At 41.1% G+C, this 18,142-nt stretch overlaps 1 long non-coding RNA gene across 1 annotated transcript in view; it reads left to right on the top strand.

Annotated features, from left to right (window-relative positions):
- Positions 1 to 18,142, top strand: part of LOC106043978 (uncharacterized) — a 135,209-nt gene that overhangs the window by 26,390 nt on the left and 90,677 nt on the right. The gene's annotated exons all lie outside the window — the stretch shown is intronic.

Raw genomic sequence — 18,142 nt, 5'->3', positions numbered from 1 at the left:
TTTCCTAGGATGAAACTGGCCCCCAGAGCCTCCAGAGTTGCATCTTATTTCAAGTAACTGGGATTGGGCTTGCATTTATTTTGGGGTGATTTCAGGCTGTCTGTTGGCTTGGCACCAAGTGAGCAATGCCAGATGCAGCTGGGTGTCTCCTGCCAGGCTGTGCAAGCGGGCTCTGTCCCCGCTGCGGTTTGATGTACTAGCTGGAGGGAGGCAAACTAACAGGAATTGCAATAATCGAGTGGCTGGGGGTTGGGGGGAAATCAATGGGCAAGACAGAACTTCGGTCTTGGGAAACAAATGTCAGCAAAGTCAGACAATACGCAGGAGATGGAGAATGGGCTGGGGGAAGGGTTGGGGGGAGAAATTGTGGTTTTCTTTCTTTTTTGTTTGTTTGTTTGTTTGTTTGTTTTTAATATCCTTCAAGTTCTGAATTTAATTCGCAGGGTGAGTTGCAGTCCAAATTGATCTTGAAAAGGCAAGGTTTTATCCCAAAGTTGTCTCTGTTGAAAGCAAATGGAAGTCAGCTATTATAAGGGCAGTGGGGTGACAGGGTATCATAATTTCAGGTTTGAGTGCATTTACTTGTAAGAAAACTTGATTACATTTGAGTTTTCACCGTCGGATGGAGCTGGGGAAAAGGGAGCCCAGCATAACAACATCAAATGAAGTAAAAGTGAAATAAATCTACAGAGCAATAGCAAGCTGTTGAAAAATGCAGAATTTTGGTGATGGGCAATAGCATAAAGGCCAGCATGTCCTATGGATTCTGAGTAAACCTCAATTTCAAGCAACTTTTTTTTTCTTTTTTTGCTTTCAGTAACCTGCTGAGCTACAAAGGGAGAGGAGGGTACCAGACAATGAGGACTTGTCTCTGGGGAGCAGCTAAGTTCTAAATCAATCTGATGGTGTTCTTGAAATACCAGTGAACGTTTCCAAGCATTATATTAAAATTTAATGATCAATAGTGCTGAAAGCTGCACTACACACAGGCTAAAATAAGTGCTGACAATTCACCAGTATATGAATTTAATAAAATGTTGTTCACCAGAGTTATCTACAATGCACTGTCCAGATTATCCTCTTGATTAAGAATTACCTGTCAAAACAGTCCCTCTTTGTTAGGTGAGTGCAGATCAAAGACAGGGTTGTTTGTCCTCTTGTGTATTAACTGCCAGAAATAGGTGGCTACTTATTCAAACTTAGTCTAGCTACTAAAGAAAATAGCCTTTTTCCTTTGTATAAGCATATTACGAGCTACATCAAAGGAATGCCTGCGGGCCCGGCCAAATTCAGGACCCCACTCCAGTCAGCTGCAGTCCCTTGCTTTAGACTTAAAAGTATAAATAGACAAGAGGCAGAGGTTGGGAAATAGGGGCAGGTGTTTCAAAAACAAGTACATTGCAGAGGCTACTGTAGTTATCTTTGGAAAACCCAACAAATTCAGTATTAAACTTAGGTTCCAAATGTGGCTTTCACTGTCCAAGATGCTGCTTAAAATGGGACTTAATTATCTTTATAGGTATACATGAGGTGTTCTTTAAAGTTATGCATGAGGAACTGGATTTTTATTTTTTTATTAAAAACATCTATTTTTTTTGTCACCTCAGCTGGACGCAGAATGTTTCCATGTTAGTTATGACACTGAGTGCTAAGGTAACTAACTTTTGACTGCTAGATAGGTAAGGTTCCTGTATGATGCTATGGCTAAGTGTTTGTTTACTAGCTCGGTGGTTAGCATCTTTTGTCTTTCTGTTTCTCCAGCATGTGAGACACATCCAAATCCCACATCTGTCTGAGAGATTTTGAAAGCAACTATTTCCCACAATTACAGCTACTTGGCTGTTTATAGGGTATTCTAGGATGGTCTTGCTAGTTTTTGCTGAAGCTCTTCCGCTTGTGAATGAGTCAGTATTCACTGGGGGGCAAGTAAGCACAGGATTGTCTTTCAGAATACCACCTAAGACAGGTGAAACTTGGCTTTTTAGCTGTGCTGCTGCATGGATTATTTATATTTTTTCATATTTCAAGATTCTTTGGGGACAGGATCTGGAATGCACTTTGCTCCAGGAATTGCTACCAGGAATGCAGGTATACTGTTTGTTTTAGTTGGTAATTGGGTGTATATTATGCCATGTGAAACAGCACAGCTTCGGGAACAAAGAATGAGAGCATTCTCTCACATCCTCATATGCCTTGAGGTACACTGAGGTTTAATGATGATACAGTCTCCTGGGATGTGGGAAAACTGGATTTACATCACTGTTTATTCTTACGAGTTGTTATGCTTAATAAACAAAAAATGAGGGAACAGTTGGGGCATACCAACACTGCTGTCTTCGTGAATGTAACACCCTTGTGTTCTCAAAGGCATTTCATCTTTGCTGGTGTGTAAGAGGCTTTCAGTAATTCTGCAGCAGCTGGCAACTTCTGAATGGTATCGCCTGAAGGGTGTGGGTACAGGCTTGTCTAATATTACACGATAATGTCTGAGCAATACAATGTAATATCACACATTTTGTATTCGGAAAGCTCTCATGAACTCCAGGCGGCTCTGACCATTAGTACCTTTAATGCACTTTCCCAATTAGTCCACGAAAGCCCCTGCTTTGACTAGTTGTTCACAGCTCCAGGGAATTGATTCTTTTCACCCTCTAATGGCAGGGGCTGCTGACCAAACCTCCAAACCATTTTTTTTTCTTTTCCTTTCTTTTTTTCCCTAATGTATTTTATGTGTTTATTGTATTTATCAGGGACGTGGTAAAACAAACCAATATATAATGTACACTAGCTCACATGATTCTTTCTGTGTGAGACTAATTATTACCAATTAGAAAACAAGCAAATGTACATTCAGAAATAAGCAGTACCTTGCTCATTTACTTTGACAATTATTGTTTAAATAATTTATGACAACGTGTCATTGTGATGAACTAGTGAATATACCTTAGTAGTACGTCTCACGAGGGTAAAAAAGAGTAGTAACGTGGAACTTCCTTACAGAATTTAGTGTTGAGGCTTTGTTTGAGAAACAGGCTGGATCTAGTGGGAATAATTATGCTTGTGGAATACGCAGGATGTGGATGAGTAGCAATCAGTACACCCCAGAGACCCTGATGAACTTGGAGAGAAAACTAGGGAAGGCAGGGTGTCCTGTTCCGCACGGGGTCTTGGTCCTGCCACGCCGCTGTCTCAGGGATTTGCATTGCTTAATTCTGCTTGGTGTTATGGCAAGCACCACCAAGGCAGCAGTTTGGATTCGTGTTAAAAGTTATGTTTATCTGCTGCTTGGTGTGAAAGATGTATATAGATGCCCTCAAATTTCATCTTTCTTTTTTTTTTTTTCCTTTTTTTTTTTTTTAATATAACTCTGTTTTGAAAACGGCCAGGGAGAGGGAAGGGTGGTGCAGTGCTAGAGTGTTAGCTCAGAAGGCAAGAGATGATTTCCTCTTCTACCGTAGGCTTCTGTGAGATGGATCATGTCCCCAAATTTTTCTGTCCTATAGTTCACTCGATACTTATCTAGCCTGATAGGAGTAATTACAGCAGGAGACTGTGTGGGTGGATATGCTCTATGTATTTTAGAATAAGTCCAGAGCTTGCTGCTAGGGCATTTCCATTATGAAGCTATTGTTAGCTTTGATATCACAAAGGCAGAGTCTGTCACCAGTGGGAGCTTTCTCCAAAAAAATGGTATTTCATTTCAGAGATGTCTGATTTGGCCAAGACTGGAAAGCAACAGAAAACTCAGACTGTATCTTTTTCAGAACAGACAGTGTGAGAAAAATATTTTAAACAACATGTAATTTTTCCACCAAGTCACGAGTACAACTGGTTCACAGTTTGTGTTTCCAAAGCAACAGCCATTCTAATGATTCAACACCATTTTTGCCTATTTTTTGTTTAATAGTGTAGAAGAAAAGTGCCACCAAGAACTTCTTTCAGAATTGTTTTTGGTTAAATATAGATCTGGTTTTGTTTTAATATCATATTCTGATGTCAAGTTTTCACTTTAATTTAAAAACAGAGAGATTTTGAGTGTTACTTCGACACCTTTGGCAGGCCACAGGAGGTCTCTATCCCATGGAGAATCGCCTGTGGACTCAAAGCATTTCAGCAGGGCAGAGCATTGCAGCATAATGCAGAGCAGTGACACTCAGGGTGACCACTGCAGGGTTACGTTACACGACTTAACTGGCATTTGCTCATATGTAAATGCAAAACCCACTTAAGATTCTCTGGAGAACTTGGCTGTCTTCTAGGTAGAGCTGTGGGTGGGTGGTTGTGGTGGAAAATGTGCTCTGCAGTTGTAGTTTGAATCCTTAGGGATAGAAAGGTAGGTGAGAAATTGAGAAATGCTGGGCCATTGCATTTACCTCCAGCCAAATGAGTTAAACTGGGTTTATTTTATTCCCTGCTAACCCCATCTTCAGTCCAAAACACACACACGGTACATTTTCTGATCTATTTATTTTTTTTGGTTAATAGCTTGCTCATTTGAAAATGTGGTTTCAGTTGACCAGAAACTCTCTTCTACTAAGCGAATTCGATGCAAATTAGTTTTTGGAAAGGGTGTTTTTTTTTTTTTTTGTTTGTTTGTTTGTTTGAATAAAAAGCAATGAAGTCTTTGAACAGTAATCTAGCTTGAAGTCTTCTGGCTCAGTTTACGAGAAGACATTAGTGCCTAGAGCCGTCTTTGCTTAACCAGAGCACGGAGTATATCTCTTACAATAATCAAAAGCAATTTTGTACAAGCCCAGATGCAAATTTGCCAGGCTGTCTGACATAAGAAATGTTAGCTCCCTCTTTTATCCACTGGTCCAACTGGAATGCTCCACAACTTCCCTGCTTGTCTTTTAGGAACTTTTTGTCATCTCCAGTATCTGCTAATTCACATCTGGTCTAGTGCGTGCTTGGTTTTGGACCATCATTTGTTTGGATTTAATATCCTTTCTCTCCCCAGGATGTTCTCGTGATGGCAAGCTAAGGAAGCCGTGACATGTTTGGTTCTGTCTTTGCAGAGAGATTCTTCATTTTAACCACCCCTCCTCCCATAGCTCCTTCCTTTATGTCAGCAGTCCTGCTTTGCACCTCTTCTTTTCGTTAACATACTCTACACCGAACACTGATGCTGAATTTCTGCTGTCAGGAAGGGTCTTGGTCGCGAGCCAACTTTCACTCTGCACTGCATATTAGTGGCTCACAACGTCCTCTGGATATTGACTGTCCTGTGGCGGTTCTTGCATGGCACATAGCAAAGCAATCCTGGTCTTAAACAGAGCATAGATTATTCATTTGCGATAATCTGGGCAAACTAATGTGTGCCTTCATGTTAGGCAGTATGGTGGCTGTCACCACAGAGTCAACATTTGCTGAAGGTTACTATGTAAGCACAAAGGAGATTTTTTCTCTTTTTTTTCATTTTTTTTCTTCTTTTTTTTTTCTTTTCTTTTTCCTTCTCTCTTCCTAGTCTGCTAAAGACAGGGAAATATCCATGGTAACTGCATGTTATGTTATGGCAAATGTTGAATTTGTGTATGTGAAACACTGACAGCTGCATGGTACCATTTCTAAGTGTTTTCAGCATTTGTGTGTTGGGCAGGATGAGAAGGTTATATCATACATTACCAACTGTAAAACATCAGAGATTCGGTATCCTGTGTTTGTACTTCTCTTCATGCTTTGCTTTAATCTATAGCAGTGAGGTGCTGGGAAAATACGCCTTGCCAGCAAACTCTCCAATCTTGTGAATATTTGGAGAGTGTAATTAACGTCCTTTGAGACACATCCAAGTGAGGAGAAAGAGGGGAGTGTAAATTTACTCTTACTTTTTCTTATTTCTGGGCTCAAAAGCTCTGTGTCCTACTGGTTTTACTCAGAATCAAAAGTCACTTCAAGAAACCTGTAGAATTAGTGACAACTTCTAGGTTTTTGAACAGGATGGTGTCAAGTTCTCAAGCCTTTTCTTTTTTTTCTGTGAATTTGACTGTTAGCAAATCTCTGGGCACATTAATGGCTTTCTTAAGAGCTTGGACAGTGGTGAAGAGACCATTAATTGAGAAACAGCCAGACCCAGTGAGAGCAAAGATTTGTCTTCAGCGGGAGCCTGTTCACTGCCTGGTGTGGAGTACAAAAGCAGAGTGTTGAGATAACTCATAAGAGACTTTGCAACCTTTAGCTGTTGATTTCAGGGTGTAAAAATACAAGCATCTGGTCAGCATCTGTACCCTTTTGACTCCATGAGGCCAGGCGCTCATGTCTTTGGCTCTCTGGTCTCAACCAGCATTTTAGCCAAAACTGATTGTGCCCTGTGAAGAAATAATTGCATCCAAATTTGTGTGTCCATTGGGGCGTAGTCAGCTGGCTCCTAATTAAATTTTTGGATTAATTTTTTTTTTCTCTACTCCCTAAGAGGTTACCCTGGGCCACCTCTGCAAAAAGCAGTGTACGAACGCAAGAAAGGGCTCTGAAGGAAGATCTTTGGCTTGCAGAGAGTGCTCCTCAACACATTGCCTACCTCACGGCTGAAGGGCATCTGATTCTCCTTATAATGGACACCTCCATGGGGTGGGCCAGCCTGTTAGGTGGTCTGTGCTGCACTGCATAGTGATGGCTGGCTGGGAGCTGAGCTCTTTTAAAGCTTCTGTGCTCTGGAGTCCCTCAAAGCTCTCTCTGGTAGGTGAGAAACTGAGACACTGGGTTTGAGAGAGGTGTTTCAGTTCCCGTCTGCTGCCTGGCACACATCTTTGTATGTCTGCCTTCTCCAACAGGTTTCTTCCAGGTAGCACAGAGAAATTCAAAGGTCTGGGTTTGTTTGTTTTGCCTTGAAAGAGGATGAGGGGGCACCCTGCAAGTTCTGCTGATTTTTAAGTCTGAAGGGAGAAAATCTCACTTTTTCAGGGAGGATATAATAATAGGACAGATTAAAACTATGCTGTGACAGTTTATTGGATTTTCAACTTCAAATTTATTTAAAATAAAGAAAAATTGTATGATTTAAAGTCAGTTTTATTGCTGAGGCTGCATTATAGGGCTACCTCTTTTATGTCTTCCTATCCACTAAGGTTTGGTAGCCAAAACACACGTACATATCTTGCAAACTAAAGACGAGCCTTCTATGAAAATGCAAATTTGTGAATTCTCATTCTTTGGACTTTTTCACTGGGGTGTGCATGTGGGAAATTCAATGCCTGTTGATTCTTCCATTAAAGATAATTTTTTTCTCTGTGGTGATTCAGGTGTAATAGCAGAACTGGTTGCTGGTGTTCTGCTGTTCCCTGTCACCAAAGGCACAAAGGGAGTTGTGGCACAAGGAAATGTGATAGGCTCTTCTCTGCCAGGGTAATACTGATTGATGTGGTACAATGTTCAGAGCCAGGTTCCTGGCTCTTCTCGTGTTTTCAAGGACATTGTACATTTCCTCTTTAATATTCAGACTGCCTGTTTTCATTCCCTTTTATTTGACTGTGGGTTCTGCAAATTTGGCTAGGACCAGAAATCCTCCAAGTTCAATAACAACTACACACATTTCATTATCCATGTTCACACTTTTTCCCAGGCCAGCATTTAAAACCTACGCAAGCGATGAATTTAATTATATTGTAAAATACTGAAATTATTTCCAGATGTAATATTGAGACTCTAGGGACGGTAACTTTTTCTTTCTTTAAATATAACATGCCTATTTAGGTCATAATTTCAGATACACTGTTATTTGCTCCTTGTAACAGATTTCAAGGAAGATTCAGTTTCTTTGTTTAGAGGAGCATTGCGCTGTACAGTGTGTTTGGTAGATGATGACCCAAACCATGTGAGTTCAGAATTGCTATTTCTGGGTTTCCAGTGATGTCAGTAGATTAAAATCTCTGAGTGAATGTAGTGTTTACTTTGCTTGTCTGAGCTATGGATTTATATTTTAGTTTTCAAATTCTATCCCAACACCTATAGAAATGGTTACCTGATAGTGCTTGGTTAAAGGGAAATGGGGAGGCAAAGGCATTGGCAAGAGTGCTTGGCTTGCTGAAATGAGGTATTACAAGCAAACCTCTGGACTCTGTCAGGGAGTGTAGTGATAGGACAAGGGGGAATGGCATTAAACTAAAAAAGGGTAGATTTAGGTTAGGTATAGGGAAAAATTTCTTTACTCTGAGGGCGGTGAGGCACCGGCACAGGCTGCCCAGAGAAGCTGCGGATGCCCCATCCCTGGAGGTGCTCAAGGCCAGGCTGGACAGTTTCAAATCCATCCTATTGCAGTCTTTAGTGGGAATCAGTAGAGTGTTTTCAAAGCCTGGGTGCCTATGAGGCCTACGATCTCTGCCTTGTGCATAATTCTGTTTGTATTACAAGTGCTGTTCTCTTAGGCTGTTTGCAGCTTTTTCTTGGTTCTGATTACACTCAAAGAAAGTTCACAGCTTTTGCAGAGTTGGTCTCTTCCTTTCCAGAAGCCTTCTCCAGATTTTTAATCCAAATGTTAAATGAGGTCCTAGTGGGGAACCCTGATGCAGTCTGAGAGCTAGTTTGTGGCATCAGTATAACTGACTGACAGAACTAAAGCAAGCTAGATCTAGAAGTTTAGCTGGCAGAGAAAACAAACAGATAATATTTGCAGATTATTTTTGTCAGTGATCCTGCTGGTGATGGAAGAGCCGGGTCTGTTCTGTCCCCATGGAGTGTTTTGATCACCATATGACCTCTCCTGTTCACAGCCCATCCTTCCAGAGGAGCATGTAGCAGCTTGTGGAGAGCCTGGGGTGTAAAAACATGTAAAGCCATGGTAATGGGTAGGGGGTTTTTTTGTTTGTTTATTTCTTTTCTTCCAGTGGGGTCAGGACTGCTTTCCAGGTATCTGCAAAATTAGTAGGAGGAAGAGTGAAGGGAAGGGAGAACTTCTGGCTGCTTGTAGCTGTGTGTCCTCCTGGGGAACGAATAAAAGCACTACTTTGAACTGCAATAATAAGGAGACAGAGTGCAAGCTTCTTGACTCTGATGGTTAAGTAAATTATGTGTGTGTGTGTAGATGGGTTATTTAGAATTATATGGTGAATTTAATTTGAATTGATCTTCAAAGGGATATCAACAAACTGTTTCATTTATCAGGGGAAATCACCTTTTATTGTTTTTAAATGAGAATGGTAATTAGAAGGAAGTTTGGGTGAAAATTGATTCTTGGGCTAGCTTGTTACTTCACTATTCACTACAATACCAAAGGGAAATGGCCATGTCCCTGTCTAATCTGAATTCATCAACAAGTGCTCAGAGATGCACGTGACTTGTTAGTGAAGTCTGTAATTAAAAGGAGGAAGGGAAATCCCCTGGACTAGGACCTGAATAAAGGATCAGCTTTCTCTCTTGTTGTTCCTTGTCCCCTCCTTCCATGTGCCTCATGGTCTACTCTTAACTCAGGACTGCTGCTCTCATTGCAAGTATTGTTTGCCCATGAAGTAGAAGGGCAAATTGAGAACTATAATCTGATCAGGCTAAGAAAACTAGTGCTAATTTCTATCAAGTCAAGAAGCAAATACAGTTCTCTAAAGTAATATGTGGATGCATCATGCTCAAATAATGAGGTTGTTATTCCCTTAAGTGGATGTTCCTAACCAGCAGCATGGAAGGGTAAGGGCTACAGTTTAACCTAAAACCATTAAGGGAATGTAAATTTGCTAGATATTTAGTTCTTATGTCATGGAAGCAGATGGACACCTAAAAGTGGGAACATCAAATGTCCTTGCGTCTCCAAGATCCTCATCTCCCTTTTTATGCATTTGCAGAGAGCATTGACTCTCCTCCTGGCAACCTTTATAAGAAAAGCTGCAAAGTAATGTATCCAATTTGTAGGTGTACATATAATACTTGGGTTCTTACATTTTTAGGTGGCCCAAGGCCCTCTCCATTGGTAGGGCTTTGTACGATAATGAATCACTTCCTTGGACTTTTTTTTTTTTTTTGATACTTATACTTGTATTTGCAAACATCCCTTGTCTGTTTCCACAGCAGCCTACATAGGCATGCCTCTAGGAGAAAATGGGATTTGGGTCTTTTATTTATTTGTTTTAAGGGTGGATATTAATGAGAAAGAATGATGTAAAGGGGAAAAATTGTCATGGACATCTTAATAGACAACCATGTTGCAAAATAATTTTGTCTTTCAGACACAGTTCCTTAGTCCTGTCTGCTGTGATTCTGTTTGAATACACAGAGTGGGGAAAAAAAAGGTGTTTGGGTAGGTGTGGATTTCTACCAGAATAGAGTTTTTATTGCTATTCTTAAACCGTGCATACTCAGCACAACATATTCATTCTTGGTTGCCTCCTCATTCTTTTAGCCCATTACATCAATTTATTAGAGCATGAATATGCAGCAAATAACCCTCAACAGATTTATTTTCTCCATCCTCATTATGAATGTAGTCTGCATTTTTTTCCATGTGCCTTTCCAACAGCTGGCACATGCTTCTCAGTATTAGAATCTTTCACCTTTTTCTTGAATGGCTTTGATTAAAACTATGTAATCCTGTAATGCTGGTTATTTCCCTTGCTTTGAAAACTGAAATAATAATAGCAGTAACAATAGTAAAAACAGCAAAAAATCCTGCATACTAGCTTTCTCTCACCATGATTCTTGTATATAGCAACTGAAATGTGTTAGGAAAGCGACACGCATGTGTGGGCTTAGAAGCAATGTGTGTTATAATAGGTGCATGTATGTATGGATAGTAGACAATAGTATAAATTGCATGGTGTGGGAGCTACTGTTGAGATGTCTAAGGATAAATCATGTTTTGTTGCTGCTGTGCTAACAGCTAAGTAGAAAATATAAAGATCTCAGGCTTCTATTAACTATACCATTAAAATAGTTGTGCTGTCAAGTTGATGGTACTTTTTTTGGTCTTGCATCACCATTCCCAGTCGGTGAAATCTCGAAAAGCACACGTACATTCATAGATACATCTTAATTCAAGCAAAAGTTGAGAATCATTTACATTCTGCTTTCATTGCTCTTGTGAATTGCTGGACAACTCTGGACATCAGACAGGTTTTTGTGGCAAGGTTGTGGATTATAGGTGTTGTATTTTTATAATGTCTCCTTGTCAGCATGTACCTGATCCAAAGAGGACTGGGAATATTGTTTCCAGCTGTTGGGCTAGCTAACGAATGGCTGTAGCTTAAGTCTGTGAAGTGATGCCATTTTACACTTGTCTGTCCAGCGTGGGTGCTCTGCTTGCTGAGCCTCTTTGAGGGAGTAATGCGCGCTGTAGTGGGTAAGGTCCAGTGCCAACAAGAGACAGAAGACAATTTAATAATGATGCTGTCCACACAGATTGGCCAGCTGGATGTTTCCAAAGCAGGTGGCAGTGTCTTTGTACTTGAAGGAGAAAATAAAATGTGAGAACTATAAATTGGACACATCATCCCCTACTAAAAAGCTATGCAAATGAGAACTCTCTCATTAAATGCAGGATAGAAGAAGCAACCTCCCCATGTATTTGATCAGATTGTCTCGTTTTGATTGAAATTCTTTCTTTTTTTTTTTTTTTTTGACTGAGGATTTACCTTTTTATAAATTATGTTTAGTTAACTTGAATGTAAAGTGAGATGTCTCTCTCTGGTCCCTCGATAACACTGAAATTATACTAGTTACAATTTTACAAATCTGACAAATCCCTGGTAATCGTTATCTTGGTTGAAATCTAATTAATAGTAGTATAGCATTGCAGTCTTACCTCCTTTGTGAAATTTAATAGTCACTTGGTGATTTTCAGACACTAGCTGCCTGGTAGGCATACATGCTACCGTGACAGACCTAGGAATATGCAAATCCCAGCAATATGTTGTTTAATGTGACGTTAAGCTCTTTGCTGTAAGTTCCTCTTGCACAAAGAAGCATTTGAAAGAGCATTTTCCTTTCCTTTTTTTTTTTTTTCTTTTTTCCTTCCCCCCAGTGGAATATCTGTGTGCCCTGGGGAAGAGTGCTCCTCTACAATTTCAGTCTTTGCTTTAACTCCCTGCATGTGGCATGCATGTAAGCTGGAGACAGCTGATTTATTTTTCCCCCTTTTTATTTTTTTCCAGATCCTTCTGAAATATATGCCGCTCCATATGTTTGCAGGATTATGCTTTGCTACGTCATCTTACGTTCCTTAGGCAGAATAAGGAATGGTTTTCCTTTAGTATAGCATCTATTATTGCTCAGCTGAAGCTAGATATTTTCTTCCTGAGTTTAGCTCTGTTGATGATTCGTTTCAGAAACACAGTGGAAGTCAGTCAGTTTTTTTTTTTTCACAGTCAGCTGTAATAAAACAACTATTTAATTAAAGGTCAGAATTTCACTCTCTCTCCCTCTGAATTTTAGCATATGTCTGAAATGGTGCACACTGGCCATCAAGCTCTTTACCAAAGAGCTGGTCAACCTAAACTCATGGGGTATAGGGAAAGAAATGGGAAGGTGAGCATTTGACTTAGTTTTCTGATAACTGGAGCCCTCTTACAAAGCTTCAGACCTTCCACACTGTTTTCAACACAGGTGACTGAACGTTTTTGTAAAGATCTTCTCCATCCAATCAGACAAACTGTGATGTGTTTGGATTTCACTGCAAATCTGGTGCCCAAATCCATGGGTAGATTTCAGGAGTGTGTAGATTTGGGGTATTAATGAAGGGTAACAGCACAGCACAGCAAAGTTCTTTATCATCTCAGTGTTGCATGTGATTCAGACAGAACCATGATCCACCTGGAAGAGTTTACAAAGGAAAAAGTGAAGAGCAAAGAGGAGTTTTTCTCTGGAACCTGCCCCTTTCGTTGGCTGCTACATGTTAGAGGTTTGGTTAATGACCCACTTGTTTTAGCCGGCTGCTTGGAGTAAGCCTGTAGCTCTCCATGGGTCTGTTTCAGACTCAGATGTATCCTTTGGGGTTCTATCATTCAGGTAGCTTTGCAGATGAGGTGGGAATGTGCCATGGTTCTACACAGCAGGGCCAAAACCACGTGGAAGCCACTCCAGCAATCACAGCATTGCATACATTTAATGCAGTAAATATAACCAGTAAGAAAATACGTGATTTTCTCTCACGTATCTCAAACTGATCAATTGTTGCACACTCAAACTCTGACCATGGTGTGTGCTATTCATCAGTCTGCCTAAGACTGAACGTGGTCTGGAAGTCTCCCTCCTCTTGCTTTCCCTTGTGTGTTAGCTCTTTTTGATGTGATAGGATCTGGTTTGGTGACAAGCACCCTCTGTCTAGTTAATTAATTAATGCAGAGGCATTGTCACAAAAATCATAGTGCAGTAGTTTCCATTTCAGCCCAGATAAACGCAAGCCTGAAGTGAAACAGTTGGAAGGGAAGAGAGGCACGGTATAAAGTGCAACCACTTTGAAAATGCCTAGAAGACTTTTAAAAGATAGAAAACCAAAGAAAGCGTGGGATGGCCTACAGGCAAACCTAACTTGTCTCTAACACACATCTAGTCTGGAATTTCATCGTACCTCTGATTGAGGAAAGAAAGACCAATTAACCCAGGAAAACACGGATTGCATTACATATGCATTCCCTGCCAAGGGGGGAGAATGTCGATTACTTAACACAAAAGTGCTGAAGCCATTAGTACAGCCTTTTAGAGTTGAAATAAACATGTGTATTATATGCCTGTATGTCCCAGTGGACAGCACGACTGGTGTCATATTCCACAGTGGGTCCATTAGCAACATAATGTCATCTAACCACAGGCCATGCTAATGGTTTAAATTAGAATGTGTGGGGATTTTTTTAATTTATAAAAGACACTGCTGCGTGATTAAAATAGACCTCTTCAGCATAAAACTGCTTCTCTTGCATGAAAACCCTTGTGATGCATCACTTCAGGCAATATCAATGAACAGGAAGGTGTGAAACTAAGCTTTCTGAGCGTGCAAGGGCTAACAAAGGGTTGAACAAAATCAAATGTGTCCATGCGGTGCTTGATAGCTCTGAAAAAAAAAAGGACTGGGATGTCTTAAAAAGCAACTGACATCCAGTTTTGGGCAGGTGACAGAGGACATACAATGGTATGTTTGTGCAAACCCGTTTCATAGCTGAAGATAATTGGTTCCACCATACCATGGGCAACAATGCCCCACTGACGTTAGCGGTGCTAATTGCTATGGGTAGAGAAAGAGGTAGTTGTCATGGGTCCAACACAGCAAAGAATGTGTGTAAAGCAAAACTTTCAAAATCAAAACCATGACCTCAGCCCAGAAAACAGAAGGAAGTGTGAACTTGGCAGCTGCTGCCCTTCTTTCATGATTGCTTTAAATACCTCTGCCGGAGTTACGGAGGGTACTGCTGGGGCTTTAAACCTTTCAGAAAACATGGTACTCATATCTTATACAGCTTCCCACATAATTCATCTATCAAAGTGTTTCACCAGAAGGCTGTGTTAGAGCAGGACACTAATAGTTCATGCTCTCCTCTGGAGCCGGAGGGCAGACTGTTAACCCTGGTGCTGCATAGCTAATCAATAGTAGTGCAACAGTGCTTCCCTTCAAGTTTTCTACCTACATACTGCTGTTTCCCTCAGAAAAGGGAAACGTGTTTTCCTCCATATCTTCAATATCACTGACGAGCCTAAAAATTCACGTTGCAGTTAAGAGAATCTGTTAAGCACGATAAATAAATTGCTGCTTACAAAACATGTCTCGTGCAGGTACAGTTGCAGGAGAAGAGGGGACTGCAAACAACCTCTCTTCTGGCGAGTAGAAAAGCAGGATGGGGACCTTGTGCTCATAAAAACTTACCAGAAATAGTTCTCATTTCTGTTCCCTGAGATGCTAACTCCACCACAGAGTTCCCCCCTGAGGTATTGGAGCATGTCCTCAGCTCGGTTCTGATACCTTCCCAGCACTTGTTCTCACCGCAGAGGTGATCCGATTGTAATTAGAGAGGCCTGTCTAAATGCAGTCGTGCACTTACCTTGAACTGGCTTGCCTACGGGAGAGCGTGAGCAGAGCTCACAAACTGCTTAGTGGGCTGCATCACATCCCAGGCTTGCATCCCTGCTGCACTGAGAGACACAACTTCTTCTTTTTCAACAAAGGCACCGTGGAGTGGCAGTACCTGTCTTCTAAACGAGTTTGCATGGGTCAGCTACTAGAGTGGAACAGACCCATGCTGTGCTCGCACAAATCAAAAAGTGTAAGTACCATATCCCTGAGAGAGGGAGGAAACCTGTAATCCAATTTGTTGTATGGAGGTGACAGCAGAGGTTCAGATAGGAGGGAAGCAGGATGAAGCATGGTGCGGAAGTGATCCTCTTCAGTCTGTATTGGAAAAGTGAGCAAGACAGCCTTCAGGGAAGCAAAAAATGCCAATATTTCTGCAGCAAAATAAGCTATAAACAGTGAGATAAATCCTAACTCCTTAGATTACCGTGTACCTCTTTTGAAAAACTGTTGCGTTTAGTTCCACACAAAAGATTTTCTAATTCCTCTAGCTGTTTGCGTGTTTTATGTATACATCTATGCATGTTTTCGGAGCCTCATTCAAGGGAATGTTTTAATTTCCTTGCTGTGTGCAATTAGACCTCCCATACGTTATTGTTTATATACGCCCTTTGCTAAGCCAAGTACACCCTAGGAATTTGATCCGATGCCTGCAGCTGAAATAGTGGCCTCTGCCTGTGATTTGGAAGGTGATACTTGCTTCCTTTTTACAATTGTTTTAAAGTCAAAAACAACTTTCAGACCATTGGTTTTTTCCACCCTACAGAGCTAAAGGAAACTGAAATGTTCATTTAGTTCTCTTCAGTATGGGTGACAGGACACTTTCAATGGAAACTGATAACAAGAACATTTTAAAAACTGCCTGTAGTTGACACCTAGCACCGTGTGATTTCTTTTGGACAGGCTAAGAGGTTAAATTGCAGCTTTAAGTAGAGCTGTGGTACTTTAACTGTGACTCCCAGCTCCGGAGCTAACTCTGATCCCTGTTGGCGTCCGCTGGCAGTACGAGAGTTGACTCCCAAGCCAGGTGCTGGGCTCAGGCAAGGTGACACAGCTCTGCCTTGGGTCTGCAGGTCTGCCCTGTGTCGTGCTGCTCTGTGCCGTGCCTATTTAGCATGCGAAGTCACAAGAACTTGCCAATCCCCAGCGGCATACACAAGCTAAAAAAAGGACATTGCACCTTGGTTGTTGCACTGGAAGAGGGCATTTCTCATGATATTCCCAAGCCTGTTGTGGAAGCTGCAGTCAGGTGCTGAGCTGCAGGGATGGGATTTTGCTACTGAGATGCTGCAGCAGTCTTCCTGGGCACTCCCCTTCTAAGAAATGTTGTGTAAAACAGTGCAGGAGGTAACAAAAAATGAGTTATTTGCCAACATTTCTGATGCCCTAAAGAAAGCGGCGCTGGTTTGCTTCGAGTTTTGGCAGGTTGTGCCTCAGCCGTGTCCTGATTCTGTTGAATGGGGAGCTCTAGGAAGGACTGTGTTGGTTGGACTGGGATGTCCAAAGCCAAGGTAACTGTGTTGAACAGTCTTTCGGTGGTGAATGTGAAGAGAATGACTGTTCTGCGGCTGGGTGGGGAAAGACGATATTCTTTTTGTGATTTCTGAGGAGCTATTTTGAAAGCTCTTACTGAGCCCACTGTAACTAGCTTATGGTGAATGCCCCTGATGCTACTTTCTAGATCCCTGAGAGCTTCTGTTAAAATGACTGAAAGGCCTCTCCATGGGATTTACACCAATTCTTTTGTTGCTGAGCTAGCCTGCCACATCGGGAACCTTGAATTTTGTTCTTGCTGGGAAATGCGAACATGCATAAGCAGCATTAGCATCCTTTGTAAGACAGATTGTTGAGCTAGCTAAACACAAGCGTGGTTTCCCATTCGCTATCACTGTTACGGGATATATCACAGGACTGCGACTTTGTTTTGCAATAGCACCTGCCACAAACAATTCCTGCTTCAGAATCTTATGATCTGCCTGACAATTGCAAAATTACCAAAGGGAGCTCTGTGGGAATTAGACCCCAAACTCTTGGAATATTTGAAAAATAAATAAGGCTTTTGCATGTTCTCAGGTACAGCTAATATATTAAAAGTAGGTTCTGAATTTTCTGAGTCAGACTTCCCAACTTTCAAAGTTGGGAAATCTTCATTCAATGAAGATTTTTCAAAACTTCACTACACCTTTTCCTAAAGAGGATTGGTTGCTAAACCCATTTGCTCCTTCTTACCTTGGTGTATAATCAGTGTTCAGTGTTGCATGGAGACTTTAACAGTGCCAGGAAATAAGTCTTATGGTTCACATTTGTATGAGTGAGAATGCTTAAGAAATGCACGGTCGCGTTTTTTTCTTAATTCAACTAAATTTAGGATTGAATTTGTATGTTCCCAGTTAAGAAATATGTCTTCAGTTGAGGTATGAAGATAAAACTTCAAAAACAGTCTTCAAAAATGGGAATGCAAAATAAAAATTGGCAGCATGGTGTAGTTTGCTCATCATATTTTTCAATATCAGACATTAATGTGTAATGCAACAGAGGTGAAAATAAAACACTCAGAGGGAACATTTGGTGTTGAAATGTAGTCAAGATAACTGAACAATCTTTTCTGTAGTTGTTGTGTTTTTGAAGAATGTTTTTGAAGAATGAAGAGTGTTCCCTCCTTAGGGGAGAAGCAGATCCAAAGGAGATGTTTGGGATAGGTTGCAATATAAATAAATTCCAAGCGGTTTTCTTTTGAGAAACTCTAGTTTCCCATTTCTGCAAATGTGGATCTTTTCATGTGGTCATGTTCAAAACGTCTATGTAACTCTACCCAATGTATACAGTGCCAGTGAAAATCCCTGCCATGGGATTATTTTAGCCTGGTTTTCCACAGCTAGTGTTCTTCGCACATGGATGCAGTCTCTCAGAGGCAAAGCAAGCACATATTTAACTTGAAAGATCAAAATCAGTCAGTGAAGTAAAGCTAGAAGGGCAGTAGTATTTTCATGTCATTTTTATTTTCCCCTGTTTGAGGGATGGCGTCCCCTTCTATCAGATACTTTCTTTGGCAACTGTGGTAGTGGACGCTTGAGGGACTTGGCTCTCCCAGCAAGGAGGAGCCAGGGGAGCCGAAACTCAGAGACTGCAGCGAGGGCCTGACATGGAGAGGGTTTGGGCATTGAAGCTGAT

The sequence above is a fragment of the Anser cygnoides genome, chromosome 4 (assembly GCF_040182565.1).
Source record: "Anser cygnoides isolate HZ-2024a breed goose chromosome 4, Taihu_goose_T2T_genome, whole genome shotgun sequence".
Classification (NCBI taxonomy): Eukaryota; Metazoa; Chordata; class Aves; order Anseriformes; family Anatidae; genus Anser; species Anser cygnoides.
This window is presented reverse-complemented; position numbering and strand designations above follow the sequence as displayed.